Raw genomic sequence first — 26,261 nt, 5'->3', positions numbered from 1 at the left:
CGAGCAACCGCACTGGCAACGGATGAACCCCAGAACCCGCAAAGGTGAGAGACCGGTTCGTGACAGTGGTATACTATATCACGGGCATTGTGGTATGTGGTATAATGTCTCAGGGTCATTGCAGTGTGGCATAATACATAACGGGCATTGCGGTGTGTGGCATAGGGTATAACGGCAGGGCATTGCGGTATGTGTCACAGGCATTACGGTGTATGGTATACTATATCACGGGCATTGTGGTATAATGTCTCAAGGTCATTGCAGTGTGTGGCATAATGTGTCACAGGCATTGTATGTGCTATAATGTATCGGGCATTGCAGTGTGTGGCATAATGTATCACGGACATTGCGGTGTGTGTCATAATGTGTCACAGGCATTACGGTGTATGGTATACTATATCACGGGCATTGTGGTATAATGCCTCAAGGTCATTGCAGTGTGTGGCATAATGTGTCACAGGCATTGTATGTGCTATAATGTATCGGGCATTGCAGTGTGTGGCATAATGTATCACGGACATTGCGGTGTGTGTCATAATGTGTCACAGACATTGTATGTGCTATAATGTATCAGGGGCATTGCAGTGTGTAGCATAATGTATAACGGGCATTGCGATTCCTGTCATAATGTGTCACAGGCATTACGGTGTGTGGCATAATGTGTCACAGGCATTACGTGTGTGGCATAATGTGTCGGGGGCATTACAGTGTGTGCATATTGTGTCATGTGCATTATTGTGTGCGGCATAATGTCTAAGGGCCATTGCAGTATGTGGCATAATGTATACTGGGCATTACTATAAGGAGGAAAAATGACAAATAATATAAGGGGCATGAATCAGGATTATTTTTCTTTCCTGTGGTGGCCAACGTATGGGCGTGCAGGTTGAAAAACTGGGGTATAAGGTAGTCTTTTCCTGCAATACCACGCCCCTTTATGCGAAACCACGCCCATTCCAATGAAACCACGCCCTTTTTTTTGCTGCGCGCGCATATTTATCCCTTTCTTGCTCCTAATTATGGAGCATGAAGGGGGAGGGGGGGGGGCGCCGAAGAATTTTTTGGCTTGGGGAAGAAAAATTTCTAGTTACGCCACTGGTCACAAACACTCCCAGCGTTCGCCCAGACACTCCCCCGTTTCTCCAGCCACTCCCGCGTTTTTCCCAGAAACGGTAGCGTTTTTTCGCACACACCCATAAAACGGCCTGTTTCCGCCCAGAAACACCCACTTCCTGTCAATCACATTACGATCACCAGAACGAAGAAAAAACCTTGTAATGCCGTGAGTAAAATACCTAACTGCATAGCAAATTTACTTGGCGCAGTCGCACTGCGGACATCGCGCATGCGCATTAGCGACTAATTGCTCCGTTGCGAGAAAAAATAACGAGCGAACAACTCGGAATGACCCCCATAGTCTCTCTTGGCCCACCAGGCCCATACCAATTGTCTTTTTCACTCGCAATGTGCATCTTAGTAACATAATTAAAACAGCTAGAAGCAACAAAACCACATTGCTAGCATACACAGGCCACTGTGGCTTGCAGCATTTGTACATCTGTGTGTGACTGAGACTGAGTATAAGGTGGTCATTCCGAGTTGATCGCAGCCAGCAACTTTTTGCTGCTGCTGCGATCAACTTGCCTACGCCTATGGGGGAGTGTATTTTAGCTTAGCAGGGCTGCGATCGCTTATGCAGCCCTGCTAAGCTAAAAAAAATTTACACAAAACAAGACTAGGCCTGGACATACTTAGCCTGTGAGATGGATCCATTGATGATGGGCCCGGCTTTGACGTCACTCCTACGCCCTCCATTCTCCTGGGCACTCCTGTATTTTACTCACCACTCCCTGAAAACAGCTCCAAACGATCCAGATCCGCCCTGCACCGCCCTCTTCCTGTCAATCTTCTTTGCGGTCCATCCTGTGACCGCTTTCTTCTTAAGCCGCGACGTAACCCGGTGACCCCTGTCAGCGGGCAACGTCGCGCACGCGCACTGCGCCCACTGTGCATGCGCATTCCGCACCCGTTCGCACCTCAGCGATAAACCACTGCGCGCGAACGGGTTGGAATGACCCCCTATGTAAACAGGGCTCAGATACGAGCAGCCATGGCTTTTCCTGTCATCGCATTTTCTTTTGCTTCATATGCAACTTTGTATGCATCTTATACCATTCTGTGCGACTGAAGGCACAACCTGTTATTTCCGGTACACTGTGAGCAGCTTTTCACTGAGTCTGCAATGCGACTAAAATGCAAAATGTAAAGAAAATATGATATGCTACTCATTCCTGAGCATCTCATTTGCGCTGGGCATCTTACACCATGTTGCGTAAAGATGCTCTGTGTATGAAGACACATCTGTATCTGGATTAAATGAGCTAATGAAAATGTTCAGTGGGATAAGGAACACCCTTATATTGTTTATTTCCAATTTGGAAGGGAGATTAATTTAAACTATAGGCAAGATGTAATAGAGTCTGAGATTGCTGGATGCAGAGCCGGCCCTAACCAATATAGGCAAGATTTTGGCTGGTGCCCCCTAGGACCACCACTAGTTCCGCCTCTGACAGTGCACCCCCTTCCCAGAACCATCACCCCTCACCCTCAGTCCTTATTTTGAGTTTCCTACCCCCTATATTTTAAATAAGAACAGTCGACGCACAGCCCAAAAAGGGGTGTGCTTTTGCTGGCAAGGGGCATGGCCACACATTAGTACCCCCAATTCAAGTTACGCCACAGAGTACTACAACTTTATTCACATTTTATCATGCGATAGTGTCCCTAATTCACATTACATCACACAGTAGTACCACTATACCTTATATACATTACTCCTTACAGTAGTGCCCCTTATTCACATTATACCACACTGAATTATACTAACACACATTAGACCACAGAGTAGTGCCTTGTTTATACATTACGCCACACAGTAGAGCACCTTATATACATAATGCCACACATTAGTAATGCATTTATACACATAATACCACACAGTCACATATGACACACATTATTAATGTCCTTATAAACATAATGCGCTTTACACATTATGACAACCTTTATTAATGCCCTTATATACATAATGTCCCTTACACATATGCCGCACATTATTAATGCCCTTATACACATAATGACACACATAATGCCCCTTACACATATGCCGCACATTATCAATGCCCTTATACACATAATGACATGCATAGTGCCCCTTACACATTTGCTGCACATTATTAATGCATTTTTACACACGACACACATAATGCCCCTTGCACATATGCCGGACACTACTGCACAACCAACCCACTCACACACACCACTCACACAGCCGCTAACACAGTGACCTCTGCCTCTGCTTGGATACAGATGTGTCCTCATAAATCTTGTCTCAATGCTAACATCGGGTGACTTTTCTTGATGAAAATGCATCTTATTTGCATTGCTATGTGGCTAGTATGTACAAGCAGCTTCTGCTGAGTAAAATGATATGCAGCATGCCTATATACTGTGTGAGACTGTGGCTGTATCTGCATATGAAATGCTACACACAGAATATAGGCATGCTGCATATCATTTTATCAGCAGAAGCTGCTGATGCCCCTAGGCATACTAAATGCCTAGGCATTTGCATAGTTTGCCTATGCCTAGGGCCGGCTCTGGCTGGAGGTGTGGGATGTCGGACGATCTCGGACATTTTTTTTAAAATGGCAGTTATTTACAAGGCATTGTGTTGCCTTGTAAATGACTGCCGCTTTAAAAAAACATCCGAGATCGTCCAGCATCCCGCGCCGCCAGCAATCTTGGACACTATTACATCTCGACTCCTTTCTGTGGACTGAAATAGATGGCTTATGATATAACAATGCTAAACACCTACAGAAGTCACCTCTGACCCCAGTGCTCATCAGGGTCTGCTGCATTAAGAGCAAGGTAACCCTAGGGCTTAGTTAAAGTCCACATGATCCTGGGTCTGTGAATGACCATTGGCCTATTATGAGAAGCAGTAGAGCTGTGACATTTTTGCATGGAGTAACACCACCAGTGCTGAGAGAGCTTGACTACGAGCTAGACAGATTAGGCTAATAATTCTCTTTCTTTTTTCTGCACCCTCTATTTTGGGGTACTTTGAGCAATACCAATCTGTTTGATAATATTTTGGCAAAGAGTTTTAAATTGAGTCAGAAGTTAGATTGGCCTATAGCTGCCCATCTCCGTGGGATCATATCCTGGCTTAGAGACAACAGTAATGTGAACTCTGTTGATCACATTCTCAAGCTGCAATAGTGAATTAAACAGATCTAACAACATTGCAACCAGAGATTCCATAAATTTCTTATGAGGTAAAGGGCTGTAAAACCATTTGGGACCTGGAGCTACCCAGGGATGCAGTTGCTATATTCCATACATAAGTTCCTTTTTCTGAAATGTATTTGTTCAGATGTGCACAGTCATAGTTAAAGGCATCATAACATATCCTCTGCTCTATATAATATTCACATTGTTATTGCAATTTATACCTATGATTTTTGTATAAATTGCATTTAATTTTCATAAGCCCTTCTATGAGAAGTCAGGTTTTGTAAAAATACATCAATGCTAAACATCTTAGTGATGCCATGGACAATCTGTGACCCTGTGGATATAAAATTCCATAAGAAATTAGTCATTATTATTATTATTACTTGTAAACTATAAGGTCCTGAACATGGTAAAAATGACCCAATGATCTCAATAAAGTCAGAGAGGAAGTCATGTTATCAACATCTCAGTATATACAGTTAAATCAGATATAGACATGAATTATCCCCACATAGGTGAATAGAGGGGTTGTTTATGATATGCCAGCGTTTGGGAAGCCGGCGATCAGAAGATGGTGAGAATCCCGACAGGGGCTTGGTGGATTTACTTACCTTTCCCTAATGCCCCATAACCCTAATTTTCCCTTTCCACAGTCTTAACCTGTTTCCCTGCCCCACAGCCTTACCTTGACCCTGCCTGGTGGTGCCAAAACCTAAGACCCACTTCCCACAGCCTAAATCTAGCACTCCCTTCCCCACAGACATAACCCTCCCTGGGGGTGCCTAAATCTAACCCTTCCTCTGCCCACAGCCTAACGCTAACCCTTCCCTCGCAACCTAAACCTAACCACCACCCCTACAGCTTACCTGTCCACAGCCCCGGCAAACCCTTGTTCGGGATCCCAGTGGTCAGGATTGTGATCCTTGTCAGGATTCGGCACCAGCATTCTGAGCAGTGTCAGGATTTTGACATCAGTATTTCGACTGCCAGGATTCTGACCGCTGGGATCGGGATCCTGACAGGATCCCGAATAGAGCCTTAAGCATATAGTCAGCAGACGCTATTAAACAGAATAAAACAGTAAACTTACAATCAATGAAGTGAGTTTATTACAGAGAAACAAAGAAGGACAGTAATTGTACTTACAGAATAAAACACATAAACCACTTAAATAGAAACAAGGAGATTCCTTCATCCTGTAGGATAAACCTGGGTACACAAAGAAAGTAGAGCTATGCTGATCAGTTGTAATCATGTGCTACTCGCTCCTGCCTGATGAAGGCACTTTTACTATTAATGGAAGGGAAGGTAGTCTGGAAGGCGGGCGGTCAGGTGACTGACACCACTCGCAATCTTGACTCTAGAACCCTGACCGCCAACATCCTAAAGATAAGTTTTTGGGGTCCAATTAGGGTTAGGTCCTGGGTGGGGTCATGGTTACACACTACAGGGGAGGTTAGCCATAGCTGCCATCCCTGGAGTTTTAGCTTTAGCCACCACCCCCTGTGATTAGCTGTAGCAACCACCCATACTAACTTAGCCCTAGCCACCACCCCAGGTTCGTTAGGGTTAGGGTAGGGGTAAATTAATTACCCCGCCCCCTGTCGGCATTCAAAAAGTTGGGATGCTGCAGTTGGCCATGTGTCCGCTGGCATCCCAACCGCCAGCATTTGCTATCACACCCACATGGAAGAACCTCAAAATTGCAGACATTAAGTGACCAATGTTTTTTTGAAAGCAACCTCTTCTAGAGAGATGTGCAATTAGTGGCAAAGTGTTAAACATTTAATATTGTTCTTAAAGACCGTAACATATAGGGGCAGATGTATTAAGCCAGGTGAAGTGATAAAGTGGAAGGTGATAACGCACCAGCCAGTGAGCTCCTAACTGTCATTTTTCAAACCCAGCCTGTAACATGGAAGTTAGGAGCTGATTGGCTAGTGCGTTATCACCTTCCACTTTATCACTTCACCAGGCTTAATACATCTGCCCCATAGTATGACAAAATCTAAATCTTAACCTTTAAAATACTTGCAGTATTAAAACTAATTTTGGTTATCGTCTACTATACTATATTGTAGTTTGCCAAAATACATTACTTTGTTTATGCTGTTCTGAGACCTTTGCAACTTCCTTTGCAGTATTCCTCATTTTTCTCACTTTCCATAGATGCACTGTTAAAGTTTCTCTGAAGCACAATTTAGAAGGATCAGCTAAAAAAACTGACCTAGAAAAATACAATCTTTTGTCAAACTACTATATCTATGTACAGCAAGCGTCTTGTACTGAGGGTGATGATTTATTGCCTTAACTCTTCAAGGGGAAACAAACACAACTCTGTATGAAACCCTAGGTGTTATTTTATTTTATTTTTTTACAGAATACAGTTTCTTTTAGTGACTGCGATGAAATTCCAATTATATTGGACATGCTAACAAATAACTTAAAAAGAGAAAACAGTGTTTTATTTCACCCATATTTTACAAAATGATTGTTTCTCTTTTGCTAGCACCAGTCAAGTAAAAGGATTTTTTTTATTTTGCCAAAAAACATTCTTTCAATTTATATATGAAGAATTGCAGTAAATGAAAATGTACCCATAGCGGTAGGCACTCTCCTTCTGAAGTATGTCACTTTGCTACCTAACAACACATTTTACATAAAACACTGCTAAAAGGTATAAATATTGGTAAAACAAATATATCAGCGATCCATCACTCTGGGATAGATTTACAATGTGTCAACCAAGTAATGGATGGTTATAAAAGATTTACAGCTTATTTTGAGAGAACAAAAATAACATATCCTTGCCAGGAAAATCATAAGCATAACATAGTAAATATTTCCTTAGCTGCTAAAATGAATGTGACATTGCAACATCATAGAATAAATTATGACAAATAAAGTAACAAGTTAATGAAGCAATGGGAAATTGTAGGGTTAATAAATAATACATTTTAATACACATTGATCAATGCTTTGTGGAAGGAGTTAACTTCACGCAAAAATGACAGTTCACATGTACCCAATACTTTGGACTTAATAGCTTACAACAAACAATTCTTAGGGTCAGCTTCATGGTTCAGCAGATTGTGAAAGACTTAAAGATTTTTCAACAGCTTTTCAGCAAACAGTTTATAAGACTATCCAATAAAACCAAATACAAAAGGAAATTGCTGTGGAAATGAAAGCCATGTGATTTAAGAAAGTAGAGAGCTTGTATAAAAGTTGTATATTGCTTTGGATTTCTTCCTTGGTGAGTTCAGATTCAGGGATTATATGGCAAAGCAGTGAATGTAAATTAAAATGGAAGTAAAATGTTAAGCTTTAAATTAAATGTTGTACTCCATTTAAATTGTATTTGACAGCAATCAGACCATGGGAGATTTGAAAGCGGAGGGTAAGATTGGATGGAAAGGTGGCAATCTGTTGCTGGCTAATCACGTAATTCACCATGATTCATCACACCACCATATCCACCACTATTTACAGACCTCTGGCAGCTTATTCCCAGTCAAATAACATCTGAGCTTTAACAGCGAGAAATAAGAAACTCCAGTAATGTATAAGCTGTGTACTGTAACTGTAACCGTGTATAGTACTTTTGTCTACATTAAAGCTCAATTGCCATTTCTCTGTAAAACATACTATACAGGTTCAGTATCCCATATCCAAAATGCTTGGGACCAGAAGTATTTAGGATATCTGATTTTTCCGTATTTTGGAATAATTGCATACCATAATGAGATATCTCAGGAATTATTTATTATTTATTTATTAACAGTTTCTTATATAGCGCAGCATATTCTGTTGCACTTTACAATTAGAACAACAGTAATAGAATAAAACTGGGTAAAAGCAGACAGACATAGAGGTAGGAAGGCAGACATAGAGGTAGGAATGGGATCCAAGTCTAAGCAATGAATGCATTTATGTCTCATATACACCTTATACACACATCCTGAAGGTAATTTTAGCCAATATTTTTAATAACTTTTTGCTTTAAACAAAGTCTGTGTACATATACACAATTAATTTATCTTTCATATACACCTAATAAACACAGCCTGAAGGTCATTTAATACATTATTTTTAATAACTTTGTGTATTAAACAAAGTTTGTGTACATTGAGCCATCAGAAAACAAAGGTTTCGCTATCTCAGTCTAACTCAAAAAAATTCTGTATTTCCGAATATTCCGTCTTTCGGAGTATTTGGATATGGGATACTCAACCTATAATATTTAAATAGTGCTGGAAACAAAGTCTGGAACTGTCGCACAGTGCAGAGACAGTCACAAGGAAATGCTGGTATTTACAGTAATATGGCTACTGAGACTACTGATTTCTAATATCTTTTATTCTACAAACCAGCTGGTTATCAAGCCCAACAAGGCAAGGGATACAGCAGTAAGGACCAGGGCTGGTGCAAGGTCTTTCTACACCCTAGGCAAAGCTTCAGCCTAGGGCCCCCTAACCTGTAATCACCACCACCAACACCTCTCCTAGGAGAGATGCAGGTGGCCACCAGGTGGGCTGGGGTGAATTGCATCATTATACAAATACAGAGAAAAGAGACAACTCTCAAGGACTTTTAAAGTAAAAAATATATTGTAAATGACCTTGTTCACAATATACTATTACTTTCATATCCTTGAGAGACGACCATTATTCCTGCCTCTGTATTCCTGCCTGCTGGCATGTTAGGTATTGTGTAGGACACTGAGGCCAATTTCATATTGGCCTCATATTGAGTGCTGAGGTTTTATATATATATATATATATATATATATATATATATATATATATATATATGTGTACAAGGAAAGCTATTAGCGCCACAGATGCAGTATCTCAAATATCAACACTAGTGTGGGAACAGTGCAAGGATAATACATAAAAATCGCCTAAAAGAGCACTCCCTATGATCTCCCTATGATCTACCAGGGCGTCAGCTTGTTACCTCAGATAAATATAGGTACTGGTATAAGTGCCTAAGAAAAACGATTTTGTGGACTGAAGGTGAGGTAGTAAAAATGGTGCCAAACAATACCAGAGCTCGGCGGTAGTATAAAAGGTATATACAAATTTATTGCAATAGAAAACACTAAAACAATATTGAGTATAAAAGCATACAAGCTAATATAAACATGTAGGACTCATAAAAAAGGCAGAAAAAAGCAGCAATCGACATAAAAGGTATATAGATAATAAAGTTGAAAATAGCGTTCAAAAAGAGAAGTAAAATATCTTAGCTTTTAGCGAGTGAGGTTAGATCAAGGCAGCACCCAACGCGTTTTGTCCTATCTGGACTTCACCAAGGGGTGATTTGAGACTAGAGACAGACCATATATATATATATATACTCATCCTGAGGGGGAAGTGATGTACGCATCACTTCCTGTAATTAATTAGCAAAAGTGATCAAAGATGTCCAAATTACATATTGGTTATCAAATTTTTGCAATTGTATTAATTTGAACCTTAAGTGGTGCAAAACTAAGTTAAAACACATGGTAGAGCATCGGTAAAACATAAAGAAAGTGCAGCGCCGCGGACTTCCTGTCCGGGCTGTGTGTGACGTCATATCCGCCCCACGTCCAGTATCCAGCTCTTCAGAGTGCGCATGCGTTGGTCTCATGTGGCGGAAGCATGTGTCTCCTATGCGGCTGACATGTTCATATCCTGTCTGGGCTGGTGTTAGCAGAACGGGATCCACCGGCAGCCATTTTCTATTAGGTCAAAGTCCACAGTTTTTGTGGTGGCCATGTTTTTGGAGTCCAAATGAACTATTTAGAAGATTTTCATGATAATTACTTTTTGCTTGGATCCAGCTCTTTGCCCATTCATTAATCCGCTCCATGTCAAGTATCCAATATGTAAAAATATAAGAGGATGGGATCAAGGATTAGAGTGGCGTATGACATATGATATAGATTTTGTTATATCACTTTTTAATAAACAAAGAAGTACTCAGGTTCTGATATTAACTCTTTGTATATATACGGACACCTATGGGCTCTTTCCATGATTCCACATTATTATTACAATCATACCATCCTGGGGACGCCCAATGCTGTCTGATCTTGGAAGCTAAGCGAGGTTCGGCCTGGCCAATACAAGGATGGGAGACCTCCTTGGAAGATCGGGTGTTGTAAACATAAGGATGTTGGAGGAATGCTCTAAATGACTGTGTGTATATACGTACTCAATTATGGAACTTTGCCTTCTGCTGTTCTACTTATCAATCTCCTATTCGTCTAAATAGTTTCCACCGTGTATGTGCATTTTTAGGGATTTATATCCCAATTGCAGACTATGGTACCAGCTGTCTCTTGATCTTTATTTCCCTCTTATTCTCTCTGGAATATATATATATATATATATATATATATATATACACCTTTCTCTATTTCATTTATTAATTTCTTCTTTATATATTAAAATTTCTTTCATATATATGGCTACTCTATAACATTAACTTGAGGTTCCATATAATATATATCAATACTAAATAGAAATACCGAGACACTTTAGTGTTATTGGATATATATGAATTACGCCACTCTAATCCTTAATCCATTCCTCTTATATTTTTACATATTGGATACTTAACATGGAGCAGATTAATTAATGGGCAAAGAGCTGGATCCAAGCAAAAAGTAATTATCATGAAAATCTTCTAAATAGTTCATTTGGACTCCAAAAACATGGCCGCCGCAAAAACTGTGGACTTTGACCTAATAGAAAATGGCCGCCGGTGGATCCTGTTCTGCTAACACCAGCCCAGACAGGATATGAACATGTCAGTCGCATAGGAGACACATGCTTCCGCCACACAACACCAACGCATGCGCACTCTGAAGAGCCGGATACCGGACGTGGGGCGGATATGACGTCACACACAGCCCGGACAGGAAGTCCGCGGCTCTGCACTTTCTTTATGTTTTACCAATGCTTTACCGTGTGTTTTAACTTAGTTTTGCACCACTTAAGGTTCTCATTAATACAACTGCAATAATATGATAACCAATATGTAATTTGGACATCTTTGATCACTTTTGCTAATTCATTACAGGAAGTGATGCGTACATCACTTCCCCCTCAGGATGAGTATATATATATGGTCTGTCTCTAGTCTCAAATCACCCCTTGATGAAGTCCAGATAGGACAGAACGCGTTGGGTGCTGCCTTGATCTAACCTCACTCACTAAAAGCAAAGATATTTTACTCCTCTTTTTGAACGCTATTTTCAACTTTTTTATCTATATACCTTTTATGTCGAATGATGCTTTTTTATGTTTTTCTGCCTTTTTTATGAGTCCTACATGTTTATATTAGCTTGTATGCTTTTATACTCAGTATTGTTTTAGTGTTTTCTATTGCAATAAATGTGTATATACCTTTTATACTACCGCCCAGCTCTAGTATAGTTTGGCACCATTGGTCGCTTTTTACTACCTCACCTTCCGTACATATATATATATATATATATATATATATATATATATATACCAGGTACATGAGATAAAAGGATCCCAGCAGAGGGCACTCACCAGTCCAAAGTAAGTATAAAAGACTTTTTATTGGTACATCAAAATCACCAGTAGATAGTAGACGTTTCGACCCATAGGGCCTTTCTCAAGACAGTCAAAGAAGACATCCAGTCAGCATGACAGCTACAAGCATACCGACACTGCCTACCTGGTCCCCTTATATAGCATTCTGCATCACAATCAATTATGTAATCACCATAAGCGAGTAAAACACACTGCAGCTTTATTACCAAACCATGTATATAATATAACTTCAAGCTTAGAATAGCTAACCCAGCGCCCCAATACATGTCACAGGAACAAGGTAATACACACTCATTACCGATTAGTACCAGCTGTGGACGCGGACCACACACCCAGAAATACCGGAAGTACATCATTCGCGTTCCACCGGTCGCCATAACAACCCTACACTATGTCTGTGGAACGCAAACCCAGAAGTGCCGCAAGCGCATCGCATGCGTTCCACCAGCACTCCGGGATATGCTCCACAGCACCAGCATCAACAGTAGACAGAAGAATCAATATGTCACACTGTTTACTTTAGAGGTTTAAGTAAAGATAATCTTAATTTATATCAATAGCGCAGGATCATTATAAACCTATAGAGACATTATACCACCGGTGACATATAATAAATAAACCATCAATTGCGCTAAGGTATAACCCCTATATAATAATAAACATCTCATTAAGGATATTATACAAATATATAACCAGCTTGTTAAAATAAGCCATACTACAGCTCTACATCTAGATGCTATAGAAGAGGAAACGGCAGAAATCAACCACCAACAAATACATACACCAATTAAACAAGAAATAATAAATGATAAATAGAAAAAAATTTGTTGCTAACAATAACACTAACAACACTATGCCTCCCACAAACAGAAATCAATATATGATTCCCACTACTCGTAATTAATGAATAAAAATATTCAACGGATTGTGTTCATTCAGACCACGTGGAGTGACGGTCTCAAGTCTATAAATCCATCGAGCTTCACACTTCTTCAGAGTAAGAACTTGGTCACCACCTCTCAAAGGTTCAGGAACGTGATCAATGACCATACAACGTAGTGAAGCCACCTGGTGATTAGCATGGAGAAAATGTTTAGCAACAGGTTTATCAGTATCACCAACTTCAATTGCTTGTCGAATAGAGTATCTATGATTGGCCATTCTGTCCCTGAATGGTCTCTTGGTCATCCCAATATAATAGAGACCGTAGGAGCAGATAATTATATAGATCACATAGGCACTGGTGCATGTCAAGTTGTGCCTGATGGATATTCTTGTGCCATTATGTGGATGGCAAAATTCTTTGCCACTAATCATCGAGTTGCATGTAGTGCATCCCTTGCATTTGTAGCAACCAATCCTACCAGAGCATAGCCAACATGAGGATCCAATGCTCGGTTGCATAGTGGGACGCATCAATAGCTGGCGTGGATTAGGGCCCCTTTTGTAGGCACACATCGGGGATTTCACTCCACGTAGCTTCAGAGCCGGATCTGTATTATTACTGGCCAATATCGATCATAGATCTTCTTTGTCACCTGTGAAGTATGGTCATATGTACTCACACATATTATTCGATTATCCGGAATCTTATTTGTCATTCTGGCCCTTGGATGTCTATAATGGTGATATGCTTTGTTAATACACCTCTCCAGTGTATTGGGTGAATACCCTCTCTGCAAAAACCTGGATTTCATCTCATTAATCTGTATATGAGCAAGTTCATTAGAGGAGTTTATCCTAAGAACCCTTAGAAATTGGGAAATCGGAAGACTTTCCTTTAATGTAGGAGGCTGCTGGCTCGTAGCCTGTAGTAAAGTGTTCTGATCTGTCTGTATACGAAACAGCATAGTATTTAGTGTGGAACCCTCCCTCCATACAGCAACATCGAGGAAATCAACCGAATGTAAATCCATATTGTACGTGGATCTTATGGGCTCATCCAACATATTAAGGGAATCTATCATATTGATAACTTCGTCCCTAGTGCCAAACCACAGCAGAAAAACATCATCAATGAATCTAACATACAATAGACATTTGTGACCATACTGATGGAAAATAAAATTGCGTTCATAGATGGCCATGTATAGGTTGGCATATGCCGGTGCCCGGTGCCATGGCAGTACCATTAATTTGGGCATAAAATGTCGAGCCATACATAAAATAATTATGTTTAAGTACTAATTCCACCAGACTGGTCAGAAACTCGACAGGAGGCTGTGTATGGGCAGATTCAACTAGATGTTGCCTAATGGCATCAATACCTTCCCTATGATTCAGCTTGAGTGAGTACATGAGATGAGAGATTGAATATCAAACTGGGGTCTTGGTTTCTGACCTCTTATTCTTGTGTTGGCCACCCCACCTCTGATGGTTCCGGATCCGCCTCTTCTTTGGAAGGGGGGATACATGCGTGTATCTGTCTTTAAAAAATGTTGTTGTCTCTGTAATCTACTATCATTGGAGTCAGTAGTTTCCCCATCAGAGGATGAATGTGTCAACACAAAACCTCCTTGTGTAAAATCTCTCTGTCTCCGGGTGCGAAAAAAGCGCCTCCCTCTAGTCTCACCTGGTTGACCAGTTAGCCACCTATAGACTGTATGTAGCTTATAATCAGTGTTCACAGTTTCTATTTCTTATGCTTAAACTGTAGCAACTCCTGTTGATACACATCAATCTGATTTTTCAAACGATCAAGCCAAGGTTCTGTTTTGTCATTGGACAATTTCTTAATATATAAACGTTTGAAAGTTTCAATTTCACCATGCAATTTCTTTAATTCTGTACTAACTTCCTCAATTACTAATAAAATAAGGTCAGATGAGCACTTGTTGAGAACCAGCAGCACTACAGGCGAGACCTCCGTTGCCAGATCTCAAACATACATAGGGTAGAAAAAACAAATCCTGAGCGCGCTCTGTTAGATGTATAGATGTAGCGGAAGTCCTTCCAAGTAGGTATATCTTATACTATGGACAATTGAATTTCTTGGGTTCCTGCAGTGGATAACCCCTCACCAGAAAGTCACCCAAACAAATGGCCCAAGGCCAATTAGAATAAAAATATTTAATGCAAAGAAATTCATAAAAGTCTTTAGCATGAGAATTTTACAACAGGTTATACATAGATTTTGATAACTCTGACAGCAGAGACATCCAGTAGGTAGATGTATGAACTCCCTCACCTTAGCAAGGTGTGCGCTTGGCAAAGGGAGTAATTTTCCTATCTGGAATACTGACTAATGACTGATAAACCCAACGCGTTTCGTCAGTTTGACTTCATCAGGGGTAACTTGTGATAAAGCTGAAAATTTATCTTATATAAAACCCTTTATGAGGTCTAAGAACACTGTACGCTGTTTACGTATGAAGTACCGTAAGGGTACGCACGTTGCGTAACAATCGCTTAGCCGTAGTCGAGACGCTGAAGCGTCACGTTCGCTCACGGCCAAGAGATCACAGGCAGGCACGCTATTGGCTGCTGACTAACTTAATGATTCGCTATAGCGTAGCGGACGCTCGGGACCACGAGGAGATCACCAGCGGCGCTGACGCTCACAATGTTAAACCTTTGTATCTAAACCATAAACAGTGTATTGTGCAGTAAAACCTTAGTGTAATGATAGAGTGTAAATGCAACACAGTATAACCTTATTACCTTTAAAGCTGTTCTAGCGTCACCGACGCTCTGAGAATACTTAACACTATAAGAAATACACAGATACCTGGGCTTAGGGTCCAACGCCTAATATATATATATTTTGAATGATATACTTGCAAAAGAATTAATACAAAAACAAATCATACACTACAATATAACATAGACTACCTAACCAGATAACTACACAGGAAATATAATACAATTACTATTTAAGAGAAAATAAGAGAGAAAGAGGAGAAGAGAGAGAGAGAGAGAGAGATTGGCTCACAATAACAAGAAGATCAATATAGTTGCGGAGAAAAACTTACGCACAAAGGAAACGATCGCATGCGCCTCTGGACATCCAGCTCCCGATTTTCAGCAATGATAACCGTTGAAGAGTGAGAGCTGGATGTGATCGGCCTGTCTATTTATGCCCCACACACAATGCAATTCAATGGTCCCTACAATCTCATTGTTCATTGGACACAGGAATTCCTCCTCGCATTATAACAAAAGGTCATAGGTTGATTCATACAGGTGGCCCGTGACTATTTCCAACAGCTCAGGTGGGAGGGAAACTGGGTTTCCCGCCGCATGGATAAGTAAGTGCAAATACAGTAAATGTTCATAAACTTCTTATGTCCATAACTATTCGCACGAGCGATTAATCCGCTTCAAACCAGCACAGGAATATTGCTAATTAAATACTCTTCCGATGGGTACTAAACACCACTGTATTACTCCTGTCTGACCCTTCGTATCAAACAAAGAGGGATTTCTCTGTTCACGAACATTCTATATTAACCAAACTTTCAGAATCTATCAAAGGGACCATGATCTACAAAATACATTATATAGTGAAAATATGTAACGATTGAGTCGCACGCTACGATCACATAAACTCTACCGTAAATACGCATACCGTGCGCCTGCGGGTGCCCGCGACTGTGAGTATGCGCACGTACGGGAGAGCGTACGCATGCGCAGCACGGACCTGTGTGAGGTGCAAATATGGTAGTGTGCATAGAGATATTTTTCTGACTTTGACAGTCCACCCTTTGGCAGTCAACAATAACTGCCACCTTCTAAAACATTTCAAAAAGAGAAAAATATATGTCAGGGGTTATTACATTTCCATGGTTGGGTAAGGGAGGAGAGAGGAGAAGGTGTGAAGAGGGTATGACCTAGTGAGATAGCAGAAGCATGTGTGTATGAGTCCATGTTTGGGGGTCATGTATCATCGTGCCGTACGTGTGGTACATCAAGCTTCGAGGTATTGCGAAGTTTACATTTGAATTCCTTCTTATCCCGTGGTACGGGTCTGTGGATGGGCTGTCAAACTTTACCGAGCTCTTTTCGGCTTTGGTTGTAACAAAATGGGGGAGCACATTTTAGTTGATGATACATGAATGGGGGAGATATGTGATTGCTGATATCTGTGCCTGTATTCCCTATCGACTATGTGTGTCATTACCTGAGGGTTGTAGAAATGAAGAAAAGACATAATTACGGTAAATGCGGTGGTATTCTATGTCAGGTAAATGTACATTCGTCGATTGAGGTCTTGTTTGGTGTCTGTTGAATGCAGTCTTCTTTGTGCTTTTGCCCATAAGGTGCGAGCAAAAGCTGTCAATGTCCATAGATTTACAAAAGTGTTGGGCTAGCGTAATTTTAAAATTTCTAGGGAAACTGGGGATCCATGGCATAGTTCATCAAAAATCTGTGTATCAGGTTGTCAAAACTTCTTCTTTAATCCATCTGTTGTCTGTATATCGGCTCATCAAACTCCTCGTCCAAGTGGGTCTTTTTACCTTGGAGAAAACGGAAAAACAGGTGAAAGAAACGGACCGTAGAAATCGCATTTTCATCACATCATTGTTTCTACCGTTGGGTCATAAATCAAGTCCATTGGAATTACCGTTTCCTCACTCCTTAAACTCATTACCCTAGTACGACGATTGCACCTCATTAAAGCCTGACCGCATCTAAATATCAAACCAATCGTTATGATAACACCTAAGATACATAGGAGAAACTTCCCAACATCCATTATGACTCCTTGAGCCCAGTCTCCTAAACCAGAGAACCAATTTCGCGGGTTCAACCATGACACCCAACCAGTCAGCTCATTACCTACAGCAGCAAGAGTGATATTGTGTCTCCTGCGAAATTCCCACTTCAGTTGGAGAATATCGTCCATCTTTTGGTCTATGACCTCGACCGGGTCCTCGGTGCTATTCATAATATATGTGCAACATTTCACGCCGTATTGTGTTGCCAGTGTGACACAATATCCGCCTGTCACTGCTGTGAGGTAATTAAGAACCATTCTATGCTGTACCAGTTCTGTTTTATAAGCCTGAAGTTCTCTTCCAGTATACCTAAACGTGTCATCATACATTTCAGTGATATTATCTAACAAATTGGCGAGCGCGGATATGTATTTATAATTCAACACTCCTCTGGCGGTGCGAGTGATATCTAACGCGATTAGAAACTGAATCCCGGTGGATTCATGGATCATGTCAGAGGCCGGATGCTCTGTTCTTTCTATCAGGTGTCGTTTAACTACGTGCTCGTAATGGGTGTGAGTATAAGGAGTTTGGGCAACACGGTGTATGTCTTTCATTTTGTCATGTGATACAGTCATTACTTCAGGCAGTACTTTTCCAATATAACACAATCCTTCAGAGTTTGGGGCAAGCCACTTATACGCCTTTCTCCCGCATATGAAATATGCATCATCGGGGAGAACATATGGGACGGAGTAGGACATAACCATATTACACACCTTCCATGTGAAATCTCCTAACCCTAATTCTTCCATCTGCTTAGTACACGTATCAGGTTGTACGATATGTGCACAGTATCCTGGTGATACCTCTCCAACTCTCGTAATCCTATTTCCTAAGGTATATCTATACCGGAAAGATTTTCCTCTACTGGCTATGTGGCGTATAAGCTCTGTATCTGTAGGCATTCTATCTGCTCTATGCGAAAAGGTCATGGTTTGATTACTCCATGACACTTCCCAATTTCCCGGCTTTCGGGGATTGGAGATGTTAAAGCATAATAGGGACCTATCCACATGGTATTGGTGGAGCTTCAAACTAGGAGGGCTGGAGATATTAAACCTCCTGTCCACCGGTCTCCCACCACTTAACTCAAGTACCTCCCCTAACGCTAAAGGAAATGGTACTAGCCCTGATTTGCTATGACCTTGAGGTACTTGAGAGCATACCCAACAATCTGTTTTATTTAACACACTACCCACTAAGGAGTGATAGTCACTCAATGGGTGCCGGTCCATATGGATATTAAAACTGGATTGGCATTTCTTTATGCACCCATCCTCAATGACATTGTTACAGAGCCTACAGATACAGTTCTCTTTTCAGCTAACAATCCTTCACAATGTTTACAAATAACATGACTGCTGGATCGTTTCCGGTACTCGCCTTTGCTTGGTGATTGGGTTGTTATTGGAAATTTACACCTCCGTCTTAGTCATTGGAACCTTTCTGGGTCCTTTCTCGACCTCACTGGTACTCTCACCGAAACAGACTGCTCGGGTCAACATCATGGTCAACAGGAAAAATCCATATCACAGTCTCTTGGGGCAAGTCCATCTTACAGGAGGAGAAAAGAAGAAATTTGTAATGGGGTACAGAAAATCAGTTTGAGGGGGAGAGAAACTTGTTACGATAATTAGTTCTCTCGTCTTGTTGTTCTTCTTGTTCTGCTGTCTTCTCAAAGGTGCTGTCTCTCAGTCTTCCAAACGAACATTCTGGTGATGCAATATTCCCTCCAAACCAGCGATCTTTCTGTAAGGAGCAAAAAATCTTGCATTACCATTTGCCTAACTGAGGTGTGACATACCATCTTTAAAACATGAAAGCATGAGTGAGAAGAGAGAGAGAAAACAACAACAGCAAAAAAACAAAAGAGAGAGAGAACAATTCATATATGTATATATATATAACATAACACATCAATAAACAACAACAGGAAAAAAAACATTTTTCAAACAAACAGTTTTCAAACATTTTAAAACATTTTAAAACATTGTCAGATCATCAGGCTGTCATATCTACATGTCTAATGGTTTCCTTGCGCAGTCCCTCCCCCCCAGCACTTCCATATTCCATTGTCTGTATCTGGCCAGAATACATTGATGTGGATAGGTCATGCTGGGGTTTGGTAGACTTCTGCAAAGACCAAGCGGATATGCAATGTTTGAGTTCTTACCAATAATCGTCAGAGATGGGGAGAGAGAGAGGAAAAAAAAAAACATTTTCCACAAATACATTTACAACGTTTCACCTGGTCATTCCTGTGTCTTCAGTGAATGACCTCCCTATTTGTTAACCGTTACCTCAGGCTTACCATCAGTCCTAATGATCACCTTTCCTGACCACATATCATGGGTGTGGCCCAAAATTCTTCCTATGTGATCCCTGATTGTAATTGTGTGTGTTTTAATTTTGCTCATTTTCATGTCTAGGGGGTCTGACTTTATGTGTGCTATTACAGTTGCTGGCATAATGCCCTTCTCTTTTACAAAGATAACAAACCCGGGGCTTCTTCCAAGTGTCAGTGACCTGAGGTTTTGGTTGATTTGATGCCTCCTCAAACGCTCGGATGCTCATCACCATCAACCGCTTTCCCTGTGCTTCCCTGCTTCCTTGGATATCATGGTTATGTTGTTGTCTAGGGGATTGATATGACTTTCGTATTTCTCTTGATCTACAATCTCTCGCAAAGTGTCCCTTTTTATGACAATTGTAACAGACTTCCACATTTAAATTTCTCGCAGGGGTTTGGGGCTTATGCTGGAGTGGTCTTGTGGTTAGGGCCTGTATGCTTGCGGCCATTAATTTATCACTTTGTGACTCTCTGTATCTGGTGATATTTCGATCAATATCAATAGCGGCCTCTCTTAATGCGGCCACCGAGATATTTCTCCAGTTTGGGTTGGTGGTCTGTACCCTTGTACTCAATACCTCCTTTAAACCATTCATTAATACCTTAACCGCTATTTCTCTATGCTGTGCGCATGTTTTGATGTCTGTAATCCCTGTGTTCCTAGCCATTACTTGCAGTGCTCGATTGAAATAACTTGAGATACTTTCCCTTTCGTTTTGTCTTATGGAGAAGATTTCATTCCACTTGACAACGGCAGGGAAATATACTTCCAACTGTTGGTTTATCTGCTTAATACATTCCTGATTGTGTTCCTCCGTTTGAGGTACTTCTGTGTCTAATTGACAATCAGTAATAAATGTCGCAGAGTCAACACCGGAGGGCAAACATGCCCTCAGCACTGTCCGCCAATCTTTGTTGGTGGGTTCTGTTGAGTTTCCTAGTTCTTTAATGAACCTTTGACATGCGACTAGATTTTTCCGTGGATCGGGAAATTCTGACATAATTGATCTCAATTCGGTCCGGGACCAGGGACAGCGCATTGCACTGTCCTGGACGGGAATGGTTCCCTGATCGTCAGTCTTCCCATTGGGGACTGTGATCACCCTGACAGGACTAAACTCAATTACATCACCTTGTTTTGGTCTTACAATATGGGGTACATTTGTTTGTGCGTGATATAAAACATTGTACGTACCTGTGGACACGACCTCACCTGACCCTCCGTTAGGGGGTTTGATTATTGCCTTTACCGATTTGGTCGCGTCCACCTGGATGTCTTGTGTGATGGCTGCTGGAAGTGGTGCCGACATCGTGTTGAGTTCACTTTCTTGCTCGTATTCCTGAGGGAAGTTTGACATGGGGTGCAACTTGCACGGGTTAATAGTTGTACATTTAACAGCATTACAATTATCATTGTTATGTTTATTACACTTATTCTTATCATCTATACTACAGTTGCTAAGTGCGTTTTTATTGTTCAACATTGTGCCTTTCTCCGCAACCATAATCCTCTCCATTGCCACATCTCTCCTCCCAAGATGAGAGTCAGGTATGTCAGTTAGCTCTTTTTGCATTTCACTTTCCTGTTGCCATAACTTTAAACAATCATAATGTTTGATCCGTCTCTTTGCTGGTTCAATAAGACCTATCCTTCTCTTTAGATTTAGTAACACTTCTGGGCTAAAGCTACCTATTCTTGGGAATTTCTCCCCGTCCAGTACAGTCATTCTTTCCCATTCATCACATAAAACCTCTATGTGTGAACCGTATTTTTCACACATTACATACCTGGCCGACCCGATTGGTCGGTTTACTAAATCAACCCGAACCGAGGTTGATCGCCCCCTACCTGAACAACTGGCCCCCATAACTTGCAGGTGTTGCTTTTCTTCAGCGAACCCTTACAAAAACCAAGATGCCCGGGGCAGGCTGGCGGTGAAGTTTACCGAGTACTCCACTCACTTCTCGCCCACGTTGGCCAGTAACACAATCACTGTATCCAGAGCTGTTGTACCCAACCTAGGGCCCCTGTGAACCTTTATTTACTGGGGCGCGTTCCCCAGCAAGTATCGGTTGTTGGATAGTTCCTGAGTGACCAGCGAACTTCCCTTAAAATAAAAAAAATTACACAAATCACGTTAGAATGTACAAATAGCGTTTATGACCTTCGTACACAAATAGTACCGGTCAGGTTTACTAATGCACACAATTACGTGCGGTACAATCGTTCAGCACATAAGCAACTAATCTTATGTACTGAGCGACCAACAGAATCGAAAATTACGGCTGCGAATTCCTTCAGCCAGAGCTTGTATGGCCTATATGGGTGTTGCACCAACCCTTTTAGGTGTTGTGCCTGTGGACTGTATAGCGGACTTCCTTGTCTGCTGTACCTGAACCTGCTGGTCTGCTATGACCTCCTGGTCTGTTACAGTATGACCTCCTGGTCTGCTACACTCTAATGCTCAAATTGTATGTTTTAACCAGGGATGCCTCCCTAGCCACCATGTACGTCACTTACACGTATGTACCTCACGAGAACTCGACTTTTCTTGTGGTTCAACCTCAAAAATTGTAAAAACAAACACTCACTCACCACATATACACTTTTGTTTCTATTTCTATTTCTGCGCAGAAATTTCTCTTTAGACCAGATGTGTTACAAATTAGGAGAAGGATCTATTAATTTAAATTTTGAATGTAAAAATAGATTTGCGCGATTTATCGCCTTGCGTTATTTACCGCGTTGCGCTATTTATCGCGTTGAAAAAAAATTAACACTTGTGATTTGAGTTACGTGGGCGTACCCGTACGCTCCATTGCGTAATATGCGCTTCGTGCGTCGGCCCTTGGGTTGCGTACGCAAGTCTCAGTCCTTTGTTAGAGACACGTGTACGCAAAGCAAAGATCCACCGTAACACAATTTATATGTTTATCAATGTAGATGATCCTTTATCATCTACCGCGCACCACACCGACTTCGCCTTGTCTCTCAGGCACAGCTGTGTTTGTCTATACTTTAACTATATTACCTTTTTACTCTTAAACTAAAAAAATAGCAGCAAATCTCTCTTAGCACGTTTATCAACTATACAATAGCAAACAGGAGAGTGATATATGAAAATACACGAATGAAAAGAAATGCAGATATGCGTGCGTGTGTACGCAAGACAGAAAAATAAACAGTTTTAAAAGAGACTAGCGTGTTGTTCTTACCTCCGGTTCCCGGATTCCTTCAGCACCCTTTACTAAGAGAAGCAGACGCTTATCCAAACAGCACTACGAGGAATATGATCTCCCGCCCTTTGCTGCTGGATAATGTCTGCTGAAATTACCTAGTGCAGATATGTGAAGGACAGGACGAGCCCGCAATTGATAAAGCTGAAAATGTATCTTATATAAAACCCTTTATGAGGTCTAAGAACACTGTACGCTGTTTACGTATGAAGTACCGTAAGGGTACGCATGTTGCGTAACAATCGCTTAGCCGTAGTCGAGACGCTCAAGCGTCACGTTCGCTCACGGCCAAGAGATCACAGGCAGGCACGCTATTGGCTGCTGACTAACTTAATGATTCGCTATAGCGTAGCGGACGCTCGGGACCACGAGGAGATCACCAGCGGCGCTGACGCTCACAATGTTAAACCTTTGTATCTAAACCATAAACAGTGTATTGTGCAGTAAAACCTTAGTGTAATGATAGAGTGTAAATGCAACACAGTATAACCTTATTACCTTTAAAGCTGTTCTAGCGTCACCGACGCTCTGAGAATACTTAACACTATAAGAAATACACAGATACCTGGGCTTAGGGTCCAACGCCTAATATATATATATTTTGAATGATATACTTGCAAAAGAATTAATACAAATACAAATCATACACTACAATATAACATAGACTACCTAACCAGATAACTACACAGGAAATATAATACAATTACTATTTAAGAGAAAATAAGAGAGAAAGAGGAGAAGAGAGAGAGAGAGAGAGATTGGCTCACAATAACAAGAAGATCAATATAGTTGCGGAGAAAAACTTACGCACAAAGGAAACGATCGCATGCGCCTCTGGACATCCAGCTCCCGATTTTCAGCAATGATAACTGTTGAAGAGTGAGAGCTGGATGTGATCGGCCTGTCTATTTATGCCCCACACACAATGCAATTCAATGGTCCCTACAATCTCATTGTTCATTGGACACAGGAATTCCTCCTCGCATTATAACAAAAGGTCATAGGTTGATTCATACAGGTGGGCCGTGACTATTTCCAACAGCTCAGGTGGGAGGGAAACTGGGTTTCCCGCCGCATGGATAAGTAAGTGCAAATACAGTAAATGTTCATAAACTTCTTATGTCCATAACTATTCGCACGAGCGATTAATCCGCTTCAAACCAACACCGGAATATTGCTAATTAAATACTCTTCCGATGGGTACTAAACACCACTGTATTACTCCTGTCTGACCCTTCGTATCAAACAAAGAGGGATTTCTCTGTTCACGAACATTCTATATTAACCAAACTTTCAGAATCTATCAAAGGGACCATGATCTACAAAATACATTATATAGTGAAAATATGTAACGATTGAGTCGCACGCTACGATCACATAAACTCTACCGTAAATACGCATACCGTGCGCCTGCGGGTGCCCGCGACTGTGAGTATGCGCACGTACGGGAGAGCGTACGCATGCGCAGCACGGACCTGTGTGAGGTGCAAATATGGTAGTGTGCGTAGAGATATTTTTCTGACTTTGACACTTGTTTGGGGGAAAAATAAAATACCATTTGACGGTTTTCTTTTAAAATTATAATAGTTTAGAGAAGTAAATCAATAGGTACCTACCAAAAAAATATGTTTGTGTTGAAACACCTATAAACTCTGTAATTCTGCATAAAGAGTATAATGATCAACCTAAAGAAGAAAGAGACACAGGGGCTTTAAAGGAGTGTGTCTTCCTTAGGTTTAATCGACATTGATGTAGAATAAAATTGAAAAGTATTACCTTTATATAATTAAACTCATTGCATAAAAAAGAGGTAATATCCCTTTAAAAATTGACTTCATGGTCAGACTTTACTGAGTCCGCCTGGAAACTGTTGATAACATAGGAATAGTTATATGGCACATAGTTGGCTGAGAGAAAAATAGCCTTAGATAAGGTAAAAGTACTCCAAATATACACATACCTGAACATATGGATTAGTTCGGTACACTTGGTTAAAATGCCTATTACTTTTAAAAGTACAATAGTGTATCTATGAAAAAAGAGAGAACCAAAGTTTGATTGGCATAGGGTGTATCAGCCATTGCAGTTTGCATAAATAAATTGCAAAGTACACAATTAAATTCATGTAGAGAGTACATACCAACTGGTATATCCAGAAACAGAGTCAATAATTGCTATAAGCACTGGAACTCCCACATAGGACCCACAGTTGTATCTTTTAAGTCAGAAAAACATTTCACCCATTTGTTAATACAGGTTGAGTATCCCATATCCATACACTCCGAAATACGGAATATTCCGAAATACGGACTCCCCTGAGTGAGAGTGAGACAGCGAAACCCCTGCCCTTAGATGCCCTTACATAAAGCAAGTAATATGGACAGAGCAAGTCTCTTAGACCAGGAAAGATCATCAAAGGAAAAAAGGATCAATAAGTGCAAACCCTTTATAACACAATTTAACAGAGAGAATCGATTGATTGCGAAAGTTTTGGAGAAACATTGGCCAATTTTATTAAAAGATAATATACTTGGACCATCCCTACCCCCCAAACCTCAAGTAGTATTTAAGAGGGCGAGTAACCTAAACAATATCTTAGCTCCAAGCATGTTACGATCGAAAAACACATCAAAACAGTCTGGTAATAGTTTTTCCTTTTTGAAAACAAATTCAGGGTGTTTTCCCTGTAACCACTGCATATGCTGCAAATTTATGGAAAAAACTATGTTTTCATGGATTTATGAAAATGGCTCTAAGTACACCCTAAGAGAAAGGGTAAACTGCAATAGTGAATTTGTAATTTACAGAATCACATGCAGTTGCAACCTAATGTATGTGGGCAAAACCAAAAGGAATGTCAAACTCCGTATTCAAGAACATGTACGAGGTATAAAAAATAAGGTGACTAATCATAGTCTACCACGACATTTCTTAGAGATACATGATTCCAATCCTAAAGATTTGAAGTTCACCATCCTCGAAGCAGTGAAACTGGGACCAAGAGGGGGAGATAGAGAATTGATGCTATCTAGAAGAGAATCCTTCTGGATTTTTACTCTTAACACCATCTCC

General features: G+C 40.8%; 1 long non-coding RNA gene across 1 annotated transcript in view; it reads right to left on the bottom strand.

The window, feature by feature from the left end:
* Positions 1 to 11,856: 11,856 nt before the first annotated feature.
* The window catches only part of LOC135056028 (uncharacterized), a 47,796-nt gene continuing 33,391 nt past the window's right edge, over positions 11,857 to 26,261 (bottom strand). Inside the window, exon 4 of the long non-coding RNA XR_010243873.1 lies at positions 11,857 to 12,950. This is a non-coding gene — a long non-coding RNA (uncharacterized LOC135056028). The remainder of the gene's footprint in view (positions 12,951 to 26,261) is intronic.

The sequence above is a fragment of the Pseudophryne corroboree genome, chromosome 1 (genome assembly GCF_028390025.1).
Source record: "Pseudophryne corroboree isolate aPseCor3 chromosome 1, aPseCor3.hap2, whole genome shotgun sequence".
Taxonomy (NCBI): domain Eukaryota; kingdom Metazoa; phylum Chordata; class Amphibia; order Anura; family Myobatrachidae; genus Pseudophryne; species Pseudophryne corroboree.
This window is presented reverse-complemented; position numbering and strand designations above follow the sequence as displayed.